Source organism: Coenobita brevimanus, chromosome 38 (genome assembly GCF_032717465.1).
Source record: "Coenobita brevimanus isolate Jiangsu-jjx chromosome 38, ASM3271746v2, whole genome shotgun sequence".
Classification (NCBI taxonomy): Eukaryota; Metazoa; Arthropoda; class Malacostraca; order Decapoda; family Coenobitidae; genus Coenobita; species Coenobita brevimanus.
In genome coordinates this window covers 35,043,294-35,057,437 of record NC_136991.1, presented here as the reverse complement: position 1 = coordinate 35,057,437, position 14,144 = coordinate 35,043,294, and positions in this window count along the sequence as shown.

The window sequence follows — 14,144 nt, the reverse complement described above, 5'->3', positions numbered from 1 at the left end:
GAAGCCCAGTGATTCATTTGGAGATTCTCTTGCAGCAAACACAACAAATGGAAGACCTTTATCCCAGTCTTTCTGATGTTCCAAACAGTATTTCTTGAGCATCGATTTGAGTGTTTGATGATATCTCTCCAACGCTCCTTGGGTCTGGGGATGGTAAGCTGAAGACGTGATCTGGGTGATGCCCAACTCTTTTCAGAGACTGCTTGAAAACATTTGACATGAAATTACTTCCTCGGTCTGACTGTACCTCCTTGGGCAGACCAAACTTTGTGAAGAACCCTAGCATTTCCTTAACCACGTTCTTTGCTGAGATGTTTCTAAGTGGAATGGCTTCAGGATAACGAGTAGCCATATCAATCATGGTCAACACATAAGAAAATCCTGAAGAAGTCTTAGGAAGAGGGCCCACAATATCCACCAACACACGGGTGAAAGGCGCCTCAAAATGAGGAATGGGAACTAGAGGTGCAACCTTTTCGGTCTGATTACACTTCCCCACAACTTGACAGGTGTGACAAGACTTACAATACCAGGAAACATCCCTGAAGATACCTGGCCAGTAGAAGTGTTTCAAAATGCGTGCCACAGTCTTCCTCACTCCAAGGTGTCTTGCCAAACTGGAATCATGAGCCACTCGAATGATATCCTGCCTACAAACACGAGGGATGACAACTTGATGTACAACCTCCCATTCACAGTCGGCTGATGCTGTTTGGGTCTCCACTTCCTCATAAGTACTCCTGACTTTACATAATAACAAGTAGAAGCACCGGCTGACTCTTCTTCACTGTAAGCAGAATTTAGCTAGACCTTTCAACTCAGGGTCAGCAACCTGCAACTCAACCAACTTCTTGACGAGACAAATTATCAACACTACAGGGTACTGCCTCATCTGGTGAGTGGTCCAAATTAGCAAGAAAAGTGTCAGCTAGGATAACATCATCATCATCATTATCCTCTAAATCACCAGTAACTTTAGACTTAGCACTAGTGACAGCACATGCAGGGAACACATCAGGGACATCACAATCCTGGGACGCAGCCACTGGCTCACTAGACAACTGAGGAGCTGGACACACTTGACTTCCACCAATATCATTTCCAAGTAAGAAAGTTACACCTGACATTGGGAGTGTCTCAACCAACCCAACCATAACGGAACCATTAACAAAACCAGACTCTAAATTCACTCTGCACAGAGGGACAGAGAAGTAATTATTTCCTACACCTTGTAAGATTACAGTTTCATCAGAGGAATTAACATTAGAGCCTAGAACACTGGTCAGCATAAGGGATTGGCAAGCACCTGTATCACGATATATTTTAACTGATTTCCTGTCATTACTGTCCAGAGGACTGACAAAACCATCAGACAGGAAATTAGCACATGAACTCTTGAGAGTGTCACCCACGTTACTGCTCAAAAGAGGAGCTCCATCATGAGAATTTAAGTTACCCCTCAAAGCAGGTTCAGTTAACTCAGTTAAAGAATTCTGGGAACTCTCAAGAGTGGACACTAGACCAATTGACTGAATATTTAAAGACTCCTTTTTGTTCACATCACGCTGTCTCCTGAAACATCTCTCCGTAGTATGACCAAGCTTACTACAATAAGTACATTTACTTTTCTGAAATCTAGAGGTGAAGCTGGTATTTACTTCCTGAGAAACATCATCCTTATTCTCTTTCCTGTTACCTGTACTCTGAGTAGAGGCAACGTACTTATTCTCAGCTTTCCCTTTTTCTTTAGAATATCTCTTGTGAGTGAGAACATATTTATCAGCTAAAACTGCAGCATCAGACAAATTATCTATTCTTTTCTCATCAAGATATAGGCTTACATCTTTACTAATACACCTTTTGAAGTCCTCCAGCAAAATCATCTGCTTAAATTTACCAAAATCAGAATCCACATTCTTAGAATTTAACCACTGCTCTAACAGATCTTCTTTGATTTTTGCATACTCAACATGGGATTGCTTATCTTGCTTGTAAGTTGTCCTAAATTTTACTCTATAGGCTTCAGGAACAAGCTCATAGGCCTTAAGAATCAAGCTCTTAACTACATCATAATTATCAGACTGATCCTGAGGCAAAGATGCATAAGTTACTTGAGCTTTACCGGTGAGAACAGTTTGAAGGAGTACTGGCCAATTCTGTTTGGGCCAATTAAAACCTGTAGCTACCCTCTCAAACAACTGAAAATACTTTGTTAAATCAGATTCATTAAAAGGAGGGACAAGTTTAACATTTTTAGCCACATCAAAATCATCAGAGCTAGATGATCCAGTTCCACATTGTTTCATGCGATACTCATGGTCTGCCTGAATCCTAGCAAGTTCAACTTGTGCGTGAAACTCAGCCTCCTTAGCCTGTGCTTGAAATTCAGCTTCCTTCACACGAGCCTCCTGCAGGGCTAGCTGTAACTTAGCTAATTCAATCTGCGTTTGCTCATTTCGAGGAGTTACATTAAACAAGCTTTCATTAATCATGTCAACAATTTGATCTTTAGAATGATGAGAGCGAACAGCAATTCCCAATTGTTGAGCAACGAGCTTAGGTTCATTCTTTGTTCTGTTTTCTACATCACACACTGTTTGCACATTTGACAAAAAATCTTTGGCTTCATCAAGTGTAGTAATAGTAGACATAATTAATAAGTAACAGTCACAAAATATCAAGCAATATCCTTATGATAATATCCTGAATATCCTGATGAGAGGTCGCCAAATTTATGTTACGGAACAGAGAAAGATAATGTACACATTAAGTGAGAATACTAAGAGTCACTACTGTCCCGTAAAGTTCCAGGTTCAAAACAAAAGAGTTAGGTAAAATTACAAGTTAAAGTTTAATGATCAAACTAACAACAATACATTCAGGACTCATAAGGATAATGTAATGGCAAAAAACAGGTTAAATATATGGTTAACTGCAATGGCCTCTATTAACACGAAATTAGCAAGAGTAAATTTATCTACGTCAGCCCTGATAAAATGAGATACCAGATAATACTCAGTGAATGCCAGATAAATAATTACAGATACAAACTATTATCAAAAATGACTGACATAAAGAACCCTACATGAATTACAAAAACTTCACTAGGCCTACAAATTAAACTTATGCTATACAGTACAAGAAAAAATGCAACAACAGTTATACTCAAATTACACACAGCTGCTAGATGGTTGGAGACTTCTTGAGCACTCACAATAATAATATCTGTACAGGGGAGGACAGAAATGTGAACAAAATGAGGAGCAGATCTAAGTGGCAATGATGCAGAGACTGAGCTCATTATATAGGGGCCAGGAGAGCTTGATACAACTTGTAAGAAGGACGCGCAAATGAAGCCATGGGGACAGAGAGCTGAAAATCCCGCAAAGTATAACAGAGAGAACGACTTACTCTACTATAACGGTAGAAGGGGGGGACTGAGGCAGAACACGCTCGTGATCAAAGATGCAGCATACTGTGCGTTAAAATTACACAAAGGGTGATGAAATCATAGGCTATGTAAACAATATATATATATATATATATATATATATATATATATATATATATATATATATATATATATATATATATATATATATATATAATATATATATATATATATATATATATATAATATATATATATATATATATATATATATATATATATATATATATATATATAATAATATATATATATAATATATATATATATATATATATATATAATATATATATATATATATATTATATATATATATATATATATAGAGAGAGAGAGAGAGAGAGAGAGAGAGAGTTTTAAATATTTTGGGTCACATGTTGCTGTGGATGGGAAAATAGATGCAGAAGTAAAGTTTAGAATGAATGAAGTAGGAAAGGTGCTGGGAGGAATGAAAAAGGTGTTTAGATATCGTTCGCTTACAGTGGATATAAAGAGAAGGCTGTATGGGGGTGTTGTGGTTCCGACTGCGTTATATGGGGTTGAAACATGGAATATGGGTGAAGCAGAGAGGAAAAGTTTGAATGTAAGGGAGATGAGGTGTCTGAGGAGTATGTGTGGAGTCACGCGTATGGATCGAGTGCGAAATGATGAAGTGCGAAGGAGAACTGGAGTTGTTCGGGAGATGGCTGATAGAGTTGAGCAGAGGGTGTTGCGATGGTTTGGGCATATGGAGAGAATGGATAATGAGCGATTGGTGAAAAAGATAACTAGATCTGATGTGAGAGGTGTAAGGCTGAGAGGGAGACCACGAATAGGATGGATGGACAGTGTGAAGAGAGTGCTGGTTGTGAGAGGGATGTCTGTTGAGCAAGGAAGAGTGGCTGTGCGTGACAAATAAATGGAGAGAAATTGTGAATGAATAAATGGTGACGCAGCCCTGAGGGGATATTCTCCCGCATTTTGTCTGATCAGCTAGTCAGGTCAGGTGTGGGTAAGGGGATGGGTCTATTATGATGTGGCAGGGGTAAACCAGCTCTGCTGTCGGGCCCTGCTGCGGATGTCACTGATTGCACTGCGCAGTTGACCCTTGTGCGGTGTGGTGCAGTGTGGATCTGTTCCTTCTCCCCTTTGGGGCTAAGATGCGAATGAATGTGTTTGAATGGCTTTGTAAATGGGGAGTGTGTCGTCCTGTCTCGGCTACCTCCCTTTCCTTGGGGGAAGCAGCCTAGGTATATACAGTAGATAGATAGATAGATGAAGCCTCTGTGGTACAGTGGTAAAGTGTGCGTTTTCACACACTGGAGAGCGAGAGTTCGCGCCCCACCAGGTTAATATACTTTGGAAGCGTTCTTCCGGCCATGTACTGCCTTGGCGGACATCAGGGGTGCTATGGTTGAACCAGTGTCACATACTGTAAAGTATGTTTGCACCCAGTCGGCTTGCGCGGGCCGATTACACTTGGTTCACAGACTACACACACATCCAAAGCCAATACAACACTACAATCACACTTACAAGCACTTCTTGCCCAACATACAATCTGTACTAGACAGCCTAAGCCACTTGGTAGAGATACATTGGCTGTATCGTCCCTACTTCGGTTGGGATAGGCCGGTCCTGCAGTGGATACTCAAACGGCTGATGGCGATATATATATATATATATATATATATATATATATATATATATATATATATATATATATATATATATATATACCTCTGTGGTAAAGTGTGCGTTTTCACACACTAGAGAGCGAGGGTTCGCGCCCCTCCAGGTTAATATACTTTGGAAACGTTCTCCCGGCCATGTACTGCCTTGGCGGATATATATATATATATATATATATATATATATATATATATATATATATATATATATATATATATGCAGGCCTCTGTGTGTGTGTGTGTGTGTGTGTGTGTGTGTGTGTGTGTGTGTGTCTCCCTGTATATGTTTATATGAATATATATCATACGTATGTACATGTAGCATATGTATATGTATGCACGTCTGTACACATACCCATATCTTTCTACATCAGTACCCACCCTGTACATACAGTACAGTATGTCTATGGCTACATGTAAATTAATATATACTATTCTATATAGATATATATGTATATATCTATATGTGCATATGTGCCTCTCTCTTCATACATATGTTCGTATCTGCGTCAGTGTATCCCTTGGCTCGTTCCTAAACTTGTTAATTACTGCAACAACTTTGTACCATGTATGTGCCATTCTATCTCTTCGTTCATTACTGTGCATGTAATGATAATTCTATACCTTTTATGCCATACAGTGTGTCCCTGGAGGAACGGTCAAAACTTTGGAAAGTAACAGATGAGGGAATTCTAAGCAAAAAGTGTTATATGATCGTGTCCAAATCTCAACCATTACGGAGCTACAGTTACTGATGACCTTATGGACAAATTATAAAGGAGACTATTTTCACCTGTAAGGTCATCAGTAACTGTAGCTCTGTAACGGTTGAGATTTGGACAAGTGTTCATGTAACATTTTTGTTTAGAATTCCCTGATCTGTCACGTCCCAATGTTTGGACCCTTCCTCCCAGGACACCCCATATATGTGTGAATGTAACCCTTTGCTTTCACGCTTGACCTTCAGCAGCAGTGTTCCCCAGAGTGTTGGGGCTTGTACTGAATGGTAAATAAAGACCCTAGATTTAAAAAAAAAAAAAAGAAGCAGTTATAAGTCTACCTGTGGTATTACCCGCATTTGCTGTGAGCCTGTACCGGTATGTTTCATATGTCGTGCTGAGAAGTAAGGATGAACGCTTTTACTGTGTTCTCTATACTACAATCAAACCACTGGTAAGAACTGCGAGATTTCATTGATCTAGTTTTCTGTGTTACTCTTTAGAACATTATCACTTTATCTGTTTAGGTGGGAAGAGAAACTGAAGAAAACTGAACATATTAGGTTGACTGTGCAAAAGTATGATATTATTACGCTGTTTTATGTTTAGGTGACTCACTGTCATGTTGCTCTGATGGGGTAAGCCAGTGTAAGGTTGTTGTTGATGGAATATTTCGAGAGTCACAGTAAATAAAATCATAGCATAGCAATCATTCTTTATAAATTATGAAAGCTTCACTTAAAACCTACCATTTCGCGGAGAAAGAGAAGTGTTTCCATCCTTCATACTCTTGTAATTGCTATATTCGCTTCTTTCCAGCAACACTGCGGTAAAATATTATGTGCCCCCACCCATAATCTATCTGATCGACAGTATGGGCTCCGACGTTGGGCCTATTCGATTGAGTCTGAAGTAGAACATCAGGTGTTTGTATCAGTCCATATTACATATCCTCTCCTCCAAGTCAGGGTGATGATGTCAAAGTACAAATTAGGAAGGGATGTCTACATGAAGCGTGCGTATTGACTATGATGTGTAAGTCGCCCTGTATATATCGGTAGAGCATATGCATGGATATGAAAAGACATTATAAACGGCATCTTTAAATATCCGGCACGACTTGACCTGTCATTTAACGTGGTTGAGAACACTAACCACAAAGCCACCTCACCTCGCAGGAATCTAACCTGTGTTGATGCAAACATTTCTTTTCATCCATGTGTCTTCATTCCAAATGTCTGTTCTGGTTGATAGCTGGTCTGCTTAAGCTGTTAAAAAGGTGTTCCTCAAATTTCAGCCCGTCGCCAACGTACATCTTAATGTTTATCAATGATCTGAGTTATAATGTCATTCACAAAAATTCACGTGTGTGTGAGAGAGAGAGAGAGAGAGAGAGAGAGAGAGAGAGCGCTTGCAAAACCAATCCTTACTCCTTTTTGGACGACGGGTATCTGTCCTTGTAACAACTCACACACAGTTTTATGTGTAACTCAGCAATACGCAGACCCGCCATATAAAACGGGTTAGGACTGGATTATCTCAACTCACGTCGACAGCCCCCCTCTTCCCACTCTTACACACCATAAACTTGTATGAGTACCTGTGTATCTACTGATATCCACTAACATCTCTATGATCCCACCCTTCACATCCCACCCTTCACTTATTCATTTACATTCCACTCTTCACTTTTTCATGCACATCCCACCCTTTACTTTTTCATGCACATCCCACCTTTCACTTTTTCTTTCACACCCTACCCGTCACTTTTTCATGCACATCCCACCCTTCACTTTCTCATTCACATCCCGTTATTCACTTTTCCTTTCACTTCCCACCCTTCACTTTTCCTTTCACTTCCCACCCTTCACAGTTCCATTCGCTTCTCACCCTTCACCTTTACACTTTCCATCTTTCACTTTTCAACTCATTTCCCACCCTTCATCTTTCTGTTTACTTTCCATCTTTCACTTTTCAGTTCACTTCTCACCCTTCACCTTTCCATTCACTTCCCACAGCTTACATCATAAATGCCTACTTCTTCAGTAATCTGGTGGCAGGAACGAGTATACTCCAGCTATGGCAACTTCATTGGTAGCAACCGAAGTTGGATTGGCAAAGTTTGATGAGTAAGTTGGGTTGGGTTAATTAGATTAGCTTGGTAGGTATATTACGTAGCCTAAGGGAACGGAAAGTTTAGTCTATGCGTGGAGTCGAATCTGTCTATCTATCTATTGCCAGACGCCTTACTCCCGTAAGAGGTGGCCACAGACAAATCTCCTCCATGTCGCTCTGTCCCCCGCCATTTCACTACCCTGCTCCCAGGTCACACCCCCCTCTCTCATATACCTATCCACTCCATCCCTCCATCTCATCCTTGGCCTCCCTCTCTCTCTCCCCCCCTCCACCTCGCATACATTCCCCTCGTCAGTTTCTCACTCCATCCTCTCCACATGGCCAAACTACCTCAGTGTGTTTCTCCAAACGCGTCCTATCACGTCCACATCCACACCACAACGCTCCATCACATCCTCATTTGTCAGTCTGTCTCTCCATGTGACTCCACATGTTCGTCTCAGGTAACTCATTTCCATTGCTCTCACTCTCGACTTCTGTCCCTCCAACAGGGTCCAAGCTTCACTTCCGTACGTTAGATTTGGTATCACAATACTATCATGCAGTAACTTTTTTACTTCCATGTTCGCTTCCTTGTTTCTTATCACTGTTTTCAAGGAACCAACAATCTTTCTTCCTTGTTGTACCTTTTCAAGCACTTCACCCTCCAAACTTCTATCCTTATTCATCACACTACCTAGTACTTAAGTGCACTCACATTTTCCCTTTCCTCCTTATCCAACCTCACTGTACACTCACTGCCTTCACTTCTCTCGAAGACCATAACTTTGCTCTTCCCTACATTCACCTTTAGATTTCGTTTCTTGCACACTCTTCCAGACTTCTCCATCAAGGGGGGGAGGCGGTGGTTGAATCGGTAGAGAGGCGGCCTGCAGTCCTGATGGACCCAGGTTCGAATCCCGGCTGGGGCAGGGAACAGTTTAAGGATTTGAATTTCATAAAAAGCAGACTTTCCTGATCTACCAGATGACCCGCCGACTTGTAAAAATACCCCCGCTAATACCAATACACCAGTCCTGTATGAGACAGCCCTAGCATGTATTCAATATGGACGGTGGGTCTTAGCGCCGAAGTGGTGACATGTGGAGGTGTAGGAGGACTACTGGGCCTTGGGATAGGCTACTGCCCCCGAGATATAGGCCCCTGAAGCCTTTGCCCAGAGTCGGACGCATAAAAATAATAAAAAAAAAAAGCCTTGCAGCTTCCCTTCGTCTTTACTTAACAGAACAGTATCATCAGCAAATGCAGTGCAGGGAGTTTCCAAACACTGCCCTCTCTCATTAGGGCCACTCCAACTCCGTACCTTGTATCTCTTTTACAATCCCATCCATATACAGACTGAACAACCATGGGGACATGACACATCCCCATTTCAATCCAACCATCAAGTAGAAAAATTCACTCAGTTCACATTCCATACATACTGCAGCCTAAGCACCCTCGTACATACTCTTCACGGCATTCAACAACTCATGTACTCCATATATTATTAATACTTTCCACAATCCTTGTCTATCAACCCTGTCATATGCTTTCTGTAAATCCATGAAGGCCGCATACAACTTCTTTCCCTTCTCTAGAAATTTTTCCACTAAAGCTCTAAGAATGAATATCTGATTTACACAACCTCTTCCCTTCTTAAAACCTCCCTATTCTTCTCCAACTAATTCCTATTTTATTTCCCTAACTCTGTCAGTAAGTATCCTACCATATACTTTTCCTGTTACACTAAGAAGACAAATGCTCCTATGATTACCACACACTTCTTTTTCGCCTTTTCCTTTGTACAAGGGAATTCCATTCTACTATCTCTCCCTCATGCTTCAGCATTTCACCTCACACTCCATCAATACCTGGGGCTTTCCCCATTTTGACATTCTTCACCGCTTCCACAACTTCCATCCTACTGATTTCTTCCTCTCCTCTCACATCCCTCTGTCTCCCAGCCATTCCCCAGCCACTTATACTCGCATTACTTTCATTTTCTATGTCCTCTCCATCTGCTCACTTTTTCACCCTTCTCCACTAATAATCTACCATATTTATCTTTCACTCCTCGATTGACTTCTTTGCCACCCTATCTAACTGTCTTTACCTCTTTCCAGAACATTTTTTTACAGTCCCTCCACTTTACACTCAAATCTCTTCCTAATTCCTCATCCACTGTCTTCTTACTTTCTCTTACTAATCTTTTCACCTCTCTCTTCCTCACTACATATAGCTCTCTCTTCTGTCTCTCAATTTCTTCCACGCTCATGGTTCCCATCCACCCACTATATGCTTTCTTCTTTTATGCCACATCCTGTCCAACCTTTTCATTCTACCAAGCTGTACCTTGCACTCCCTTTCATCTACTCTTCACCGCATACACCACTTCACATGCTGCACAGATTTCTTTTGTGAATATCTTACACACACCTTCCACGTCCCCCATCTGCTCCAATCCATATTTACCCAGTTGCTCCTCCACTTCTCTCTTATATTCTGCCCTTTTCTCATCCTGTTGTAACCTTTACACCCTCCTTGCATGTAGTACTTCATCCTGTCCTTCCCATCTTCTTTTTCTCCATTTCACTTGGACCCTGATTTTGACACTCCCCAAACCTCTATATACTCTTGCATCCATTACACATCTTCGCATCCTTTCACCCACACACACATACCAATCATTGCCTTCCATTCATTCAGGTCATCACCCACCCTTCTCATCACTCGCCATGTATACCTATGGATCATTTTGTGCTTGAAGAGAGTATTGGCTATCACTAACCCTCGCCCGGCACAAATGTCCACAAAAGCACTGCCATTCTCATCTGTCTCAGCAGGCACACCCCACCCACCAAATACTTCATCCACCTTCACATTCTCTACTTTACCATTCATATCGGCAGTCAAAAACACTCATTCGTTTCAAATTTTTCCAAGCACGCTTCCACATTTGTCCAGAAATCTTCTGACTCTGCATGCACGATCTTGCGTTGGCTCATACATACACACACAGTCGCCCAAATTTGTAGTCCAACTTTCAGTCTTACCCACACAATCCTTGAGCCAAATGATTCATATTCTCTTATATTCTCCATTCATTTGTTACAACAATACACACTCCTTCTTTTGCCCTCTCATTCTCACCTACTCCCACACATATACTCCATCCATACTCCCATTCTCTTATACCCTCACCTCTTCATTTAGTTTCAGTTAATTCACATCCACTTTCACACCCTTAAGCACCTGCACAATCTCTTTCATCCCATCATTTGCACCCCTTACATTCCACGTCGCAGTCCGTTTCATGTCCTTTGTTCGGTCCTTAGTCGTCAGATTTTGGTCAGTCGAATGTAGGGGGAAAAAAAAAAAAGGATCAAAGGATCAAGGGCCTGTTTGAGTTTGTTCTTGTATCTTTAAATTAGTGTTAAGTAAACTAAGTTAAATATTTTTAGTGTTTATTTCATTCCCCCTTTTGATCACAGCTGTTTGTCTCTAGGCTTTATTACTGCGCCTCCACTCCGCTTTGAGCTTACAACTTGGTATAGCAGGTTGCCCCTTTTGAACCCTAAAATTTCCGTTGCGCACTTTACCTTAATATTCAGGCAGTCAGATAGGCCTTTAGCCTCACTTAGTCTTTATATATATATATATATATATATATATATATATATATATATATATATATATATATATATATATATATATATAGACAGATAGATAGATAGATAGATAGATATGCTGAGAGTGAGAGAGCGAGGGGGGCAGGGTGTCCAGGGAGGAAAGGGCATAACTTTGGGAAATCACAGATGAGGGAATACTAAGCATAAAATGTTGTCAACAGTCAAAACCTCAAGTGTTGCGAAAGTACAATTCATAATAGCCTTATAGGTGAAAATGGTCTCCCTCATAATTCGCCTGTAACGTCATTAGGAAATTGAAGTTCCGTAATGGCAGAGAATTGGACTTATATTGATACTGGATTTTTTGCTTAAAATTTCCTTATCTATCATTTCCTAAAGTTAAGCCCTATTCTCCTTGGACGCCTCGTATACTATGAATATATAGGTATAAATATATGTTTAGATACACAATAATCTATACCGGGTATATATATATATATATATATATATATATATATATATATATATATATATATATATATATCTGAAATATATATATATGGCTGAATCGGTAGAGAGGCGGCCTGCGGTCCTAATGGACCCAGGATCGAATCCCGGCTGGGGCAGGGAACAGTTTAAGGAATTGAATTTCCTAAAAGCAGACTTTCCTGATCTACCAGATGACCCGCCGACATGTCGTAGAAATATCCCCGCTAATATCAATACACCAATCCTGTATGAGACAGCCTTAGCATGTATTCAATATGGATGGTGGGTGTTAGCGCCCAAGTGGAGACATGTGTAGGTGTTGGAGGACTACTGGGCCTTGGGATAGGTCACTGCCCCCGAGAAATAGGCCCTGAAGCCCTTGCCTAGAGTCGAACACGTTATACCGGTATATATATATATATATATATATATATATATATATATATATATATATATATATATATATATACATACATACATATACCTAGGCTGCTTCCCCCAAGGAAAGGGAGTTAGCCAAGACAGGACGACACACTCCCCATTTACTCATCCATTCAAACACATTCATTCGCATCTTAGCACCACACCACACACGGGTCAACTGCGCAGTGCATTCAGTGACATCCGCAGCAGGGCCCGACAGCAGAGATGGTTTACCCCTGCAACATCATAATAGACCCATCCCCTTACCCGCACCTGACCTGACTAGCCGATCAGACCAAATGCGGGAGAATATCCCCTCAGGGCTGCGTCATCATTTATTCATTCACAATTTCTCCCGATTTATTTCTGTCACGCACAGCCACTCTTCCTTGCTCAACAGATATCCCTCTTACATCCAGCACTCTCTTCACACTGTCCATCCATCCTATTCGTGGTCTCCCTCTCAGCCTTACACCTCTCACATCAGATCTAGTTATCTTTTTCACCAGTCGCTCATTATCCATTCTCTCCATATGCCCAGACCATTGCAACACCCTCTGCTCAACTCTACCAGCCATCTCCTGAACAACTCCAGTTGTCCTTCGCACTTCATCATTTCACACTCGATCCATACGCGTGACTCCACACATCTCCTCAGACACCTCATCTCCATTACATTCAAACTTTTCCTCTCTGCTACACCCATATTCCATGGTTCAGCCCCATATAATGCAGTCGGTACCACAACACCCCCATACAGCCTTCTCTTTATATCCATTGTAAGCGAACGACATCTAAACACCTTTTTCATTCCTCCCAGCACCTTTCCTACTGCATTCATTCTGAACTTCACTTCTGCATCTATTCTTCCATCCACAGCAACATGTGACCCTAAATATTTAAAACACTCTACCTCCTCAAGCAACTCACCATTCAAAACTATATTCATCCCTCTACCATCTACCAACCTTGTACACTTCATCACGTTACTCTTATTCTCATTTTTTTTTTCAATTTCCTCCTTTCACACACCCTTCCAAACTCCTCTACCAACTGTATCAATCTCTCCCCTGAATCAGCCGCCAGTGCAGTATCATCTGCAAACAGCAGCTGCTTCAGATTTCACTCTCCAGCATCAACATTCACCAGACTCAGACCTCCACCTAAAACTCTTGCATTCACCTCCCTTACAACACCATCCATATAAATATTAAACAACCAGGGCGACATCTCACATCCGTGTCGCAGCCCCACTCTAACAGGAAACCAATCACTCACAGCATTTCCCACTCTTACACACGCTCTACTATTTACATGGAAACTCTTCACCCCTTTTAGTAACCTACCATCAAGTGCATACAATCTTAAAACAGTCCACAAAGCCTCCCTATCAATTCTATCATACGCTTTCTTTAAATCCATGAATGCCCAAAACACATCCTTGCCTTTCGCTAAATATTTTTCACACACTTGTCTCACAGCAAACACCTGATCCACGCATCCTCTCCCTCTCCTAAAGCCACACTGCTCATCACCAATCACTCCCTCTGTACCCTCTCTAACTCTCATAATTAACACTCTACCATACACCTTACCTACAACACTCAAGACACTTATACCCCTAAAGCTAGTACATTCATACTTATCGT